General features: G+C 40.6%; 1 protein-coding gene across 1 annotated transcript in view; it reads right to left on the bottom strand.

Moving 5' to 3' along the window:
• The window catches only part of TBC1D22A (TBC1 domain family member 22A), a 346099-nt gene that overhangs the window by 210258 nt on the left and 120251 nt on the right, over nucleotides 1–15590 (bottom strand). The window lies entirely within an intron of this gene.

Here is a 15590-nt window from a genome sequence, read left to right as displayed (position 1 = left end):
CCCCCAAATTGGTTTTTTGTCAATGCGTCTAATTTTAACCATTTGTTCATCCATTTCTTTATCCCCAAATTCCTGAAAAATTTAGAAGTTGTCTATTTTTACAGGTCCAGCGAAGAAAAAAGGACTAACCTTTTTTTTTGCCGGACCTCACGGGGAATTGTAAAAAGGAAATTGGAAAAAACCATCTAAAAATGTATATATTTCTATGGACAAGGGAAATGTATCAAAACTACATTTCCCTTGGTCCAACATGGTCCAACTGGTTTCCGTTTCCGACGTCTTGACGCAGGGGAGCGCTTAAATCTCGTGGGTTAGGAGGGAGTGGCTCTCTTTTGCCAGTAAGCTCTCTCTTTTGCGAGTAGGCCATGGCCAGGAAACAGGAGACAAAATGGAGGCAGCAGTTTTGAATGCTTACAAGCGCGTGGTCTAATGATTTTATCTATCAACATGGCTTTAATTAAAATACTAATTTATATATTTATACAAGCCTTTATCATTTTTAATTCTTACACCAATTCCTGCATTTCCTGGCTGGCACTGAGACTCCGAAAGGGGAGGGTGCTCATTGCTTCGTTCACCCCTCCAACAAAACTATCTAGTCAACAAAGCAAGTAAAATCCAGTTTCTAGAAGGAAAAATGGCATCAGAGTAAAAGGAAAATTGTTCTACTGCCTTTATATTATTGATTATGAACAGATTAGATAAATAAGTATAATTATAAGTTTTAGAGTTAGAGCCAGTTAGTAAACTAGCTGTGTATGTCAATTATAATAATAGAATATTAACCATAGTATTAGAAAGGATATAGTTTGGCATATTAGAAGATTATAGCAACATATATTAAGAGCATTTGTTGGAGGAATAAAAGCTTCAGGTCTGTGTAGTTACCTGGGGAAGCTGAAACCCATGCAGGAGGAGCTGGGCTCACTGAGTGGAGAGTGTATGACTGGCCTGATAAGATAGAATGAAAACAACCTTGTTTTCTTCAGATTTTTTAGATCCCCCCCTTTTTTAAAAAATTTTTTAAACCCTCACCTTCCATCTTGGAATCAATATTGTGTATCGATTCCAAGACAGAAGAGAGGTAAGGGTGGGCAGTGGGGGTCAAGTGACTTGCCCAGGGTCACACAGCTGGGAAGTGGCTGAGGCCAGATTTGAACCCAGGACCTCCTGTCTCTAGGCCTGGCTATCACTCCACTGAGCTACCCAGCTGCCCCCAGGTTTTTAGATCTTTTAAAGGTTTAGGCCAACATAGGCCGCCAGAATATTATGGCCAAGAAAGGTTACTCTGATTTAGGTAGTATGATAGTTAACCTTGTACTGAACTTTAGGGCCTTGGCAGCAAATGTTTCAAACCCTTGTTATCAAGCACCATTGCTTGTTTCTTAACATCCTCTATTCCTTCTGCTGTATTAATGACTTGTTTTAATTAGCTATCAAAAAACCTATAAAACTTACTATTAAACATCTTTTTGGGGTCTTATCACAAACTGGGTGTGGCCATCTCTCCAGCTTTAATTTACTGCAATTAAAGTTTGGATCTTCAGCTCAGAATGATGGTCCAGAGACTTCTTTATTTCTAACAGGAGGCTATATGTGTGACTAGAGAAAGGATGACAGCTGGCACATCCTCCTCACCTCCACACGATGAGGAGGGGTTTCCGGGAAGGCACTGCTCTCTTCCTCTGGAGAGAGATCTACAGGACATGGAACAGCCACCCAGGAAGAGAAGGCAGCACCAACAGGTTCCCATCTTCTCCACAGGATACACCACCAAATTACAAGGCACAAGAACATCCTGATTTCCTTACCAAGCTCAACTTCATGGTGGATAATTATAGGTTTCAGAGTTATCTAAGAAGCTCCAACACTAGTCTCAAAATCAAAGGACCCAACTTGAATCAAGCTAGCTGTATGATTTCCGTTTCTAGGCCTCAGTTTCCCTATCTATAAAGTAAAGGTCTGAACAATAGGAGCTTGGAGTCCTAGCTCAAAGCCTAGCATGTTGCGTTGCATCCATCCATCCATCCATCCATCCATCCATCCATCCATCCATCCATCCATAGTTCCCTGATCCACCTGCCACTTTCCACACCTTCAGCTGGTGGGGGGCTCACTGTGGCCACAGAGCCTCCTCTAGGTTTCCGACAATAAATGCCTCCTCACTTAGCTGCACCAGCTCTAATGACAGATGCTCTCAACGAAGCTGCCAGTCATAAGAAAGTCATATTTCCAGTCGATGTGAAAACAATCCACCATCAATACAAGAGACGCCTCCAATGAGGATCCCATGTCCTACATCACTGGAAAAGAAGTTTATCTTCTTTGACCTTTCCTAGTCAACCACATATTAGTGTACTTCTAATCAAATACATCAATATGTACTAATTAACCTCCCCTGGAAAAGTCAAAATTAACAAACCACTTTAATAGTGAATCAAGAAATCCTAATTGGTATTTTCATTTTTATAAGTCGCACATTCTGTAACACTAGACTGCATAGTATATTAACATCACATAATTATATCCCAACATATTATACAACCAATCCTTAATACTGTTATTAGACTCATAAAATATGCTTCCAAAATGAGGGGGAAAAAAGCTGTCAAGAAATGCATCTTATTATTCAACTATTAAACTTTCTTAATCATCAATCAGGTTTAATTGCTCCTGACACAAGTTATAAATAGCATTTCTGTGCTTCAATGAAAAGCCTAAAAGATAACCCTTTCCTTGCTTTAAAAGGGGGGGGGAAAATAGAACTCTGGCTTGCTGTTTCACAACAGAGTCAGCCTTCATTTTCACAAAGTGCAATCAAGTGTCCCACAAATGAAGAGAACTTCAGAAGGTTTTGTTACTTAAAACCAGAAAATATAGGAGGTGGCCAAAGCTCTGTGGTTCCCTAAGTATGGCTGTTGTCTCCAGGAGCACTGATGGGGAAATAGAGGCCACACCTCAACCCCCTCCAGAGCAGCCTAGCCTGGCTGGGCCTCTGGAGACTTGCATAATATATAGTGTGCTGCAGGACTCTGCAGTTTGGCAGGTGTTCATATATCCCCCACCTCAAGGGGAAGGAAGGAACACATCAGCTAATTCCCACTGGAATCAGTACATCAACAATGATGATGCCAATAATGATGATGAGGGTGAATAGTTGCCCAGGAACCATGGCAGGGCTAACCCACGCTCACAAGAACTTCAATTCACTCTCAAAGGTAAACTGACTTGACACACTGATGAAGAGGTGACACTCCCTCCCCAACACTACCCACTCCAACAGGATTTCCTCTGACCTAGAAAAGGGTGGCAGGATCTCTGGCATTCTAAGGTGTTTAGGGATTCACTAAAGAGATCACCACACACTGAGGAGGAAATTAAGTGCCCAGGTTCTTATGAACTGTGAGGATAATAAACTAAAAATATTTCTGGGCCCTGTGCTAATGCCCAGGCTATGCCACAGGGAAAGCACTGCTCCAAGACAAGGGCCTAAATATCAGTTCCAAGGCAGAAGAGCAGTAAGGGATAGGTAAGAGGGGGTTAAGTGATTTGTCATTAGTCATACAACTAGGAAGGGGGGTGGGTCTAAGCATGATCTGAACCCAGGCCATCAATTAAGCACCTAGTATAGGAATGATAGAAATACTCAAACCTTAAGTACTCTTATATGTCTTCTTATATTCTCTTAGGCAACTCCCTGGTACACCAGCCATTTGTTTCCTTAATTCCCCTAAGTGTATATAAACCCCCAAGTTGTTTAGCTCACTGGAAAATCCTCTTTCAAGGTGCTTTTTTCTCCAAGACAGTGTTCCCAGAGTCCCAGAGCTTTGTCTCTGTATGGTATCTAAAGTTCTGTTTAGAGCCCTGTCTTCCTTATCCTGATTAAGGACTCATTCTTCCTGGTTCTTTTTTTCATCCTCCCAGGGCCTCGGGTTCATAATCTCAGTATCATCCTCCCTCACCTGCAAACTACTATCAGTTGCCAAATCATCCCATTTATATCTTCATGGCATCTCTCACATCTGACCCCTTCTCCTCATTCACTGCCCCCCCCCCCACCTTAGTTCTGGCCTCATCCCTTCTCATCTAAATTACTTTAACTGCCTCTTAGTTCCAGCCCATGCTATAAACTGCTGATCCAATCACTTTCCTTCAGAATCCATCTGCCAATATGACACACCCACTTATTCCATTTTCCAATCACTTTGTTTTTGTCTTGGACACCCCCATCCTCACCCCATGGATCTCAGTCTCAACAGACACCTCCTCCTTTATGAAGCTTCCATGACATGGGCATTGTGCAGAGATGGCAGGGACCCTGTACCCCTTAACTCAGGCAGGCTGTGAACAGGGAAATTCCCTTCCCCTTTCCTGTCCAGGTGACTCCCAAGGCAAAGACCATAATCCTTGGACATCCTTTAGATTGAGCCAGACAAAGAGTGGGCCACACCTAGATAGCCTAAGCCCTGAGGATCTCAGGCAGAGCCCCCACCCACCAGGGTAGTTCCACTCATGCTGTCTTGCTGGACATTGATCCTATCTTACTAATAAATCTTTCTTTTTACTTTTAAGCTAAGTTTGGAGTCCTCTCATTCCTGAGAAGTTTCCTTCCAAACCCAGGGGTTCACCATTTGCATCCCTATAACACCCAGAGCTGCTACTACGCCTCCCCCGAAACTACCTTGTACTTGACTACTTTATATACTAAGTCACTCCTTACTGATGTGGTATTTAATAGATCACACATACCTATGTTATATAGAATGATACCTACTTTGTCTCCTCCATTCAGATGCCAGCTCCTTACAAGCAAGGATTGTTTCCATTTTTCTATTTGTATTGTAATAGGCAAACGTATAAATTAAAACATTTAGGGTAAGATAACAGCCAGACTTAACCAAGCAAAGCTGGAGGGTTCCAACCATGGAATGGTGAGAAGGGAGTTTTTTCCTGGAGTGACTCTGTGTTGTGGCTGAGGCAGTTAGAGGCTGTCCCAGTGAAGAGTCCAGGAAAAAGTGGATTTGTCTCCCAGAAGAAATAGCTACCCGTGGAAATTCAGGTTGAGCAACAAGACCAGACTTGGGTGGTGGACATAACAGGCTGGTTCAGCTCCCTGTCTTTACCTTTTTGTGGATTAATTGCTGAGGATCCTGGAAAGCTGTGAACATCGCTGGAGCTGAAGTGAATCCAGTTGTGAGGCCATCACCCTTCTAACCTCCAAAAACTGGACCTGATAGTCTGTGTTAGCTCAGTGTAGATTTTGACCCATTTCCAGTCCCTGAAGTCTGTCCATAGTTATCTAGTGTAGTGTGACCTTTTCCCCATTTCTCCAACCCTAAACCTCTGAATAAACTGTTTTATTTTACTTCTTATTGTCTTCCTCAAACCCCAATAAGGACCCATAGAGAGATAGCATCCAACCGTTGTGTTTTCCCCAGCTTGTTGATGACCAATATACTGTCAACTTGCTAACTAGAGTGGTTTCATCTAACACCCACATCCCTTGTGAGAGGTCCCCTTGTTATCCTGTGAAACCCACGCATGGGGTGTGGGGGTATGTCCTGGTTGTGTGTGTCACCTCTGTATTACCCCAGTTAGTTACTTATTTCAGTATCCCCAGTACCTAGCACACAATAGGTACTTAATAAATGCCTGCTGACTGACTGAATGACTAATTCTCCAGCACTGTACATAGAATTAAAGATCTACAAATACACCAGACAAAAGAAATTCAACAATCCTCTCCCACTAAATGACACATAGAATGAAATTTTTCTTACTTCTTAAAGGTATGTTAATTGACAAAGTAGACTTCCAAATTCTATTTTCTCATTTCCCGCAAGGCCAATTCAAGAAACATGAAAATGATCTATCATCTGGAATTTTGATTCTCTCCCTCAAAAGAAAAGTCAACCTTCCCACTTTCACCTTTCGTAAACTAGAAAACAAAGCCAATTCTCCCATCCCACTACCCCTGGATAACATCTTTTCTTTAAAAATAAAAGCAGCAACAATAAAAGACAGTCTCTTTATTCTGCAAATATCTTTATGAGCCAAGACATGAAACCAACCTTCAGCAAATTCAAAACCAAGGAGTGAAAAGCCTTTAATTGCCAATAACAACATATTTAAAGGTTCAAAGATTTTTTAATGCATTCAATCAGTATCAAATAATTGCTTCCTGAAAAATAAAACAAACCTAATGTAGTCATTGAGGATAAAAAGAGTTCATTTATTCTCCACTTTTCCATTTAGAACCTTTCTGACCTCAGCAGACAAGTGCCCCACTCGCAATGCTGCCTTTCCCACATGACAATCTACTCATTGTGTAATGTCGTTTTTTTTGGTTTTTGATCTCTAGATCCCCCAATCTTACCACATCAAAGACACAAAACTGGTGTTATGGGGAGGAAATGATCAATTCCCAGGGACACCCACCCCAGGGCTCTACCATGTTTTGGAAAATTCTGATTCAGCTCCACCCCCTTCCCTCAGTTCCTTGAGCTCAGGAAAATGGGGCTCATCCGTAACCTCTGCAAAGGGGCCAAATAGTTGACTCCCTCCAGAATCTTTTTTTTCTCCTCATCATTTCATTCATTGCAATGAGCTTTCTAGTCCATAATTCTTAGACCCTAACACTGCAGAAGTGTTCTGGCCTGTGCTCAGATCCCTTCTTCTGTTGTCTCCATGACTCATACTCCTTTTTTCCACCAATTCCAATGGGCCAACATTTGTCCAACTGCAAATCTGGTTAACGTGCCTTTCAATGAAGCCTCTCACTACCCTCACAGGCCAATCAGCTCCTAATCTTCAAGAAGAAATTAATTTGTCCTCATCTACAACCCTGAAACAAAGTTATCTTTGACAAACAATTCATTTTTCCTGGTAATTCATTCACCCTTAAGGAAAAAATTTCTTAAGTAATTAAATTGATTTTTTATCTCTATTTAGGACATGCATGCACTTAGAAAAGCAAAGTAATAAATAGCACATTTTCTCAGCAAGGACACCTCAGGGAAGTTGGCAATCGAAGGGTTATGGTGAGATACATGTCAAAAAGCGATTGCTTAAGATAAGTCTTGCTGGACTCAAAAGCCCAGCTCATATCATCCTTCTTACTAATTGACATATGCTGTATACATTATATTCTGAAGGATTTCTTGGGCAATTTCTGCATCCAAAAAAGCTGTTAAATATTTATGGACCTTAAATCCTTCTTGCAAACTATTCAATTCTCATTATTAACGGGAGAACATAGATGCAGGACATTAATAACACATCCAAATAACCTAGAGAATGTGCCTCAAAAGTTATCTCTAATCACGCTTTCCACAGACACTGGAAGCTCTGAAAAGAAACCAAAAGCAACATAAGAATCTCTATCACTTTGGGTCAGATATCTCTGCCAAGTCTCTCTTCCTCTAAAAAGCACAAAAGTGCTCTTACTGAAGAAGTGAACAATACCCAAAACTGTGTTTCCTAAACCCCAGGAATGAGAAGAAAATCTGACTACTTTGGGAGTCAGACCAAAAGTAGCTAGAAAGTCCCAAAATCCCATTATGAAGTCTTAAGCAGTATCTAAACAATGAAGAGAGGAAGAAAAGGAGGGCTCCTAGAGATGGTAGAAATGGCAGAGAAAAGGATTTTCAAGTTAAAATAGGGAAAAACATCCCCAAAATGAGAATGATCCTAAAATAGAATGTGTCCCCACAGTTCCATCCCTTCTCAGAAGTGGGGGAGGGGGGACATTGCATATCCAGCCAGACACGATTGAGGCTTTACTAAATGTTGTTGACCTGGTTGGTTTTGGGGTTTTTCCCCCATCTTTTTTTATTCTTTATTACAATGAAGTACTTCTTGGGCACCAAGTTGGGGGAAGGGGAGAGGGGGGGAACTTATTTGTGTAAATGGAATTAGCTCACCCCCCATTCATAGTTAAAACTCTAGCCACCAGAGATAATGTCATCCCCACCTCCCTTAGTGGGGAGGGGAGATGAGTTACCTACACATAACAAATCAAGAACAAGGAACTGCCCTTTGGGTATAGAAGGAGGTGAGACCTCAGGCAGCTTCCCTCTGAATTGTCACGTGGGTAAGTTAGGCTGACTTCCTTTCACCTACTTTGGCGTTTCTAGAGTCTCTACCTCAAGGAGGCTTCTTTGCCTCTCTAATTGCTAAGGCCTTGTGGCTAGTAGCCTAGTTTAATTAATCTTTTAACTCTCACCCGGTCCAGACCTCTGCTGGTCCGGACCAGAGTTTTTCTCTCTCTCTTTCCCTACCTTCAACCTTCCTAACTGTAAATAAACTACCATAAAAGCTATCCTGACTTAGGTCTATCTTTAATTATGGAATCAATCTAAATCTGATTGATTCCTGGCGACCACACCTTAAACATATAAACATAAATATCTAATTTCCCTTCTTACATTTGGCTGACCACCAGAAAAATTTACAAGAGAAGCAAAATGCCACTTATAACATAGAATACCCCAGGGCACCACACCCTCGGGATTAGACAATGTGGAGGAGAGTATAGAGCAACTGATGGCTTCTGTAAAAATCCTTGCAAAGTATTTAAAAAGGAGAAAATGTAAAACAAGTAAATTCCAACATAAGAGAGACTTATTTCTCCATACTTCCTCATCATCTGAGTCTCTGCAGGACTCTACTCCTGCCACACCCTCCACTCAACCCAAGGCTCCAGATACTGCCACACCCCTACTCAGCCTATCCCACTGACAGTCCCTGCCATAGCTCCAGCCCCTGACCCCTCCTCCCTTACCCCTAACCCTGCCCCAGTCCTTGACCCCTCCCATCCTGCTCCTTCTCTCACTCATCCTTCTAACCCTCCCTACCCCACTAATCACAGGGTGGAGAGCCTAGAGGCAGGAATGCAAAATGATATAGCACAAAGCCTATTTCCCTTACGGGAAGTACCCACCTTCAATAAAGAAGGGGTCTTGGTGCCTATAAGACACTATATACCCTTCAACCATCAAGATTTAGCTAGATTTAAAGAAAATATGCCTACTTTTGAAAAAGAACCATTCTTAGTTTTAAGAAAATTGGAGAATATATTCCAAACTTATGAACTCAGTTGGCAGGATGTGGAAAATATATTAGATGAGTTTCTGACAGTTGGTGAGAAAGATAGAATCATTTCTCAGGCCAATCACAAGAAAGGTAAAGGAGGACCTAAATGGCCCTTCCAGGATCTGAACTAGGATTACAATTCTGTCCCAGATTACAAAAAATTGTGCAAGGGCAGAGATGCATTATTGTCAGCCATGAAAGCTTGTGCTGATACGCCTGACAGTTGGTCAAAATTTGAGGAAACCAAACAATATACTAATGAAACTCCCTCCCATTTTATGGACAGGTTAACTGAGGTGGGAGAAGTATATATGGACCTTGATTTAACCATGGAACGTGATGTAAGACATGTATGGAGGCAACTTGTTAAGAATTCCTGCAAAGTAGTCAGACTATTTAGAAAACTAATAGCCCAACCTGGGAATCTATGAGTCTTAAGGAATTGAGGAAGGTAGCATCTTATGTTTTTAAGGTCCATGCACAAAGAGATGAGGAAGACACTGACTCAGTGGATGCTTTAAAAGCAGAAAATAAAATGCTAAAGGAAAAACTGAAAAATAAAGGAGAGATTATAACCCCTCTCCAAGAATCTATCAGTCCATTAACTGTCAATTCTGTAGGAAGAAGGGCCATATGATGATGAACTGTAGGAATCTCTTAAGATTACTCAGAAATAATATCCAACCAAAAGATAACTATAGGAATAACAACAGAAATAATGATAATAATAATAATAATAACTTCAGGAATAACAACTTTAGGAGTGATAGAAATGCTAGGAATAAATCTCGGGAAGATGATAACTCATACCAAATGACCCCGCAACAGTATATCTTAAGTGGAGTTCACCCCCGAACTACTCAGGGTGCTAATGATCCTGGGGGTGGGGGTGGGGGGCATGGAGTCCAAGCATCTTTATGAAGGTGCAAGAGGGGGGAAAGGGCTTTGGAATCAAAAAGGGAAACCTCTGACTTTCCAGACCCTGATGTTTTAATGCCAATTATCCTCATACATTACCCCCCAAATAGTAAGGAACCTTATGTAACCCTAAAAGTGGGAAATTCATATTACAATTGTTTGCTGGACACTGGGGCTTCAAGATCAGTACTGGTGAGAAAACCAGATGAAAACTAATTCTATTGGCTCTCTAAACGTAGTAGGGGTATCAGGAACAACTCAAAAGATCCCAAAACTTTCTCCTCGCATGGTAAGCATTGGATCCCTAACTGTGGAACACTCCTTTCTTTTAATGCCTGGATCCCCCGCAAATTTGCTGGGAAGAGATCTATTATATAAACTTAAAGCCACAATAATTTGCAATCCAGATGGTCCTATGTCCTTAGAATTGCCGGAGGACTCTTTAAATTCCCTGTACTTCTCTCAGAGAGTCAGGAAGTAAAAGAGCCTCCCACCTTTGAAATCCCAGATGATATCCCGAAGTCTCTCTGGGCCACATCTTCTACTGATATGGGCCTACTTAAATCAGCTGTTCCTGTTCAGATTAGAACAAGAGGAGGGCCAGCTCCCTCTATTCCTCAGTACCTCTTATCAAAAGAAGCTATTGAGGGAATCACCCCAGTAATAAATTCATTGATTGAGCAAGGAATAATAATCCCATGCAAATCAGAATATAATACACCTATTTTACCTGTTAAGAAGACAAAAATAGGCACAGATGGAAAAGCTCAATATCGATTTGTTCAAAATTTAAGGGCTGTAAACAATCATGTCATAAAGAGACATCCTGTGCTTTCAAACCCAAACACAATTATTTCCTCTATTCCCAGTACAGCCACTTACTTTACAGTAATGGACCTATGTTCAGCCTTTTTCTTGATTCCTATTCTTGAGGATTCCAGACATATATTTGCCTTTACCTAGAAAAATTCTCATGGACCTGGTGTCGTCTGCCACAGGGGTACGCAGAAAGTTCTAGTATTTTTGCACAAATTTTAAGCCAAGACACAGATAATATAACATTTAAAAACAGTAAGTTAATTAAATATGTGGATGATTTGCTCTTGGCTTCACCAGATGCCAAAACATGTCAAGAAGATAGTAAACATCTTCTTTTAGAATTACATAAATGAGGCCATAAGATCTCAAAAGGAAAAGTTCAATGTTGTATCCCCAAAGTGGAATATTTAGGGTTCATTTTAACCGCTGGTGTCCATTATATTTCTCCTAAGCGCATTGAAAATATTCAAAGACTGAGTGATCCTACCACTAAAAAACACTTAAGAGCAATCTTAGGAGCAACAGGTTTTTGTAGACAATGGAACCCTTGCTATGGGGAAATTACTAAACCCCTTATAGCAACTAACAAAAGATTCAGTCCCTGAACCACTTAAATTAGAGCCAGAACACGGGTTAGCTCTGTCAAATTTAAAACAAGCTATCCTATCTGCCCCTGCTCTAGGCATCCCAGATTATAACAAACCATTTACTTTATATGTACATGAGCGTAGAGGGGTAGCTTCAAGTGTTTTAACTCAAACTTTGGGACCTTATCGTCCCAAATTGCTTATTATTTGGCCCAGCTGGACCCAGTAGCTGCAGGAGTGCCACCATGTCTTAGAGGCGTAGCTGCCACAGCTTTGTTAGTAACAAAAACTGTTGATCTAGTATTGGGATACCCATTAACAATTATGTGCCCAGATGAAGTGGAAGCATTACTGCAAAGACATAGAACACAGACATTTTCTGATCAGAGAATTACAAGGTATGAAATAACTTTACTAAATAATGAAAGATGCTATACAACTCTTAATCCTGCCACTTTGCTTCCTGATTTACCAGTCTCAGAAGAACCATTACTTAATTGTGAAACACTAATGTCCATGGCTGAAAAGCCTTGAGACAATCTCCTGGACACTCCTTTAGAAAATTCAGATCTAGTCTTATTTACTGATGGTTCTTCTTTTATGAGGGATGGCATATGCTACACTGGAGCTGCTGTACTCACAGAATTTAACACTATATGGTCAGCTTCATTGCCCTCAAATCTAAGAGCTCAAGGCGAAGAACTCATAGCCCTAAAACATGCATGTATAATTGCCAAAAATAAAAAGGCAACGATTTATACAGATTCTAGATATGCATTTGGAATTTGTCTTTCGGTGGGTATGTTATGGCTTCAGAGAGGATTTTTAACCTCAGCTGGAAAATCTATAACTAATGTAAAAATTATTAATGACGTTCTTTCTGCTCTCCAGCTACCAGAAGCCCTAGCTGTAGTTCATTGCTCTGCCCATACAGGTGGAACTGACCCTGTCTCTAGGGGAAACAAACGGGCAGATACTGCTGCAAAGCTAGCAGCTATAGAAGGGCCTGAATTAATTTTAACATTAACAACCACTGATGACTCAAATATATCACTTTCCTATGATGAGAAGGAAGTAAAAAACTGGAAGCAGAAATTTAAAGCTCAACAGATGAATGGAGTATGGGTGTCCTCTGAAGGAAAACCCCTGATCCCTAGAAACTTATCTCCAAATTTGCCAATCCATTCATAAAAATGGTCATTTTGGTACCCAGGACATTGTGGACTCTGTTAAAAGGGTATGGATAGCTCCTGGCATAACCACTATAGCCTCTAAAGTGTGTGCAGCTTGCCCTACCTGCCAAGCATATAACCAACTTTCGTGGCAAGGCTTTTGGTGGGCGTCCTTTGGCTTACACACCTTTGAGCAAATTGATTTCACAACAATGCCAAAAGCTGGACAACATAAATTCTGTCTAGTTATAGTGGATAAACTGACCAGGTGGCCAGAAGCATTTCCTACTGCCCGAGCCACAGCGGCTTTTGTTGCCAAGGTGCTTTTAAAAGAAATTCCTCGTTTTGACCTGCCTGCACATATTGACTCGGACAGGGGAAGTCACTTTACTGATTCAGTTTTATCTGAAATATATTCCTGTTTGGGGATAACTCCCAAATTCCATGTACCATATCACCCCCAGAGCTCAGGCCAATTTGAACAGATGAACAGAGAACTTAAATCTATGATTGGAAAATTATGTACTGAGACACATCTAAAATGGCCTGAAATTCTCCCTCAAGCTCTATTTTATCTTAGATGCAGGCCCAGGGGTGATCTACACATCTCACCATATCAGATGCTTTTTGGACATCCCCCTATACAGGCTAAGCCTTTTTCTCCTGCATATACATCACTATTAGGAGGAGATACTTCTATTGCTTCCTATATACAGGAATTGCAACACAAACTGCATGAACTCCATGAATCTGGAACTGCAGTACAAGCAGGACCAATAGAATTTTCACTTCATGACCTGAACCCAGGAGACAAGGTATATATAAAGAATTTCCAGTGCACTGGAGCAACTCAGCCTTCATAGGAAGGGCCATTTGAAATTTTATTAACCACCCCAACAGCTATAAAAATTGGAGAAAAGGACTCTTGGATTCATTGCTCACATGTAAAGAGAGCATATTCTATTGAAACTGATTGACTGTTTCCTGTTACATGCATTGGAGATAACAGTTCATAGACTAATGGATGCTGTTTTTTGGAATCACATTGTATTTTTTTTGTGCTTGCTTTTTTCCCTGAATTTATTTTTTTTAATTTTCTTATTGCTTTTCCTATTATCTTTTGAATAGAATATTGGTTTTTCCCCCTTTTTCTCATTTCTTATACTTAAAGTACATATAATCACTTAATCTTTTTATTTTTTACAGTGCTAAAATTTTAATATATATATTTGCTGTAATATTACTGCTTACTCACAAGGCTTTAGACTTTGGGAACCTGCCATGTATTGTTAAATGTTATGGGACTGTGATTAATGCTTCTATGCGATTCCAGGAAAAGGGAACACAAGAGCCATTAAAAAGTGCTAAGAAAGCACAAGGTCATGGAGACCAACTGACCAATCCCAATGGGATTGATGAGAAAAACTGCACAGTGCCAAGGAGCATGAGATCAAAAAGACCATACAAATACAGGTGGGACTGAGGAACTCCCATACCAATACTAAGGACCTGAACTCAGTGTAAGACTAGAAGTTGCAACGCTTAACATGTATGTTAAGACGTAGGACTCTTCAAACTACACTGCCAGTCAGGTACCAAAGGTTGGCCATCATCTTGGCTCACTCTCATTCCTGAGAGTGAAGGTAAATCAGACCAGGGAATAACAGGCACTTCCCTTGCATATAAATCTGGTCCTTTTTTCTCTCTTATAGAATGGCAACTTCCTGTAGTCTTGGCTGCAAATGGGTAAGTGCAGTATTACTGCATTGTGTCCTATAGACTAGTAGGATAGAAATTATATTCATTGCACCCTAATACAAGGGCCTGTTCTGAATTTATTTTTGTTTATTCAGAAATTTTATATACATAGATTTTGATATTTTGATGCTGATTTAAAATGTTTTTTTTTCTCCCAAAGTTTCATTTTTCTTCTATTTGATTTTCTTTTTATGTTTTTGTTTTTTCTTTTGAATTGACTCATATAATCCCATAACTCAACCATGTGTCTTGAGCTGATCCGGGTATTTCTTTTTTAAATACCCTCATCAGGGGGGATTGTATTTTTATAAAATCCAAGTTTTAATTTTTTGTTCAAAAAAAAAATTCTCAGGGAAAGAAGCTTGCTGATTCCTTAATCTGTTTGCAGAGAGATGCCTGAAGAATCTACATTGCATCAAGAGATCCAGAATGAACTTTGGGGTACTATTGATTGAACTGATGGGGTTTGAATAGTTACTTTGAATGTACATTTTATGCCACTAAGGGACTGCCCCCAATTGGTTTCTTGTCAATGTGCTAAGCAAAACATTGGTTTTGCCTTCTCTCTAGTCCATTCCCCTCTTATCTCTAACTATTGTAGTTAGAAGACCTTTGTGGGTATAATATGATTATGTAGAATGATCACCTGGGGTGACTAGGCACCCAAATGACCATGGGGGGGGGAGATTGTGTAAATGGAATTAGCTCACCCCCCATTCATAGTTAAAACTCTAGCCACCAGAGATAATGTCATCCCCACCTCCCTTAGTGGGGAGGGGAGATGAGTTACCTACACGTAACAAATCAAGAACAAGGAACTGCCCTTTGGGCAGTCCAAAACAGTGTTGAGGCTGCCATCTGTCCACCTGAATTAGAGGTGGACCTCCAGGAAGTGACGAAAGATGCTATCCTTCAAATATGATGGTAACTTCCTGTTGAGAGCAGTTGGTGCTTGAACTTGGTATAGAAGGAGGTGAGACCTCAGGCAGCTTCCCTCTGAATTGTCACGTGGGTAAGTTAGGCTGACTTCCTTTCACCTACTTTGGCGTTTCTAGAGTCTCTACCTCAAGGAGGCTTCTTTGCCTCTCTAATTGCTAAGGCCTTGTGGCTAGTAGCCTAGTTTAATTAATCTTTTAACTCTCACCCGGTCCGGACCTCTGCTGGTCAGGACCAGAGTTTTTCTCTCTCTTTCCCTACCTTCAACCTTCCTAATTGTAAATAAACTACCATAAAAGCTATCCTG

This window comes from Gracilinanus agilis, chromosome 5 (assembly GCF_016433145.1).
Source record: "Gracilinanus agilis isolate LMUSP501 chromosome 5, AgileGrace, whole genome shotgun sequence".
NCBI classification, from domain to species: domain Eukaryota; kingdom Metazoa; phylum Chordata; class Mammalia; order Didelphimorphia; family Didelphidae; genus Gracilinanus; species Gracilinanus agilis.
The sequence above is the reverse complement of the archived record's forward strand: the minus strand, read 5'-3'. Positions and strand labels throughout refer to the sequence as shown.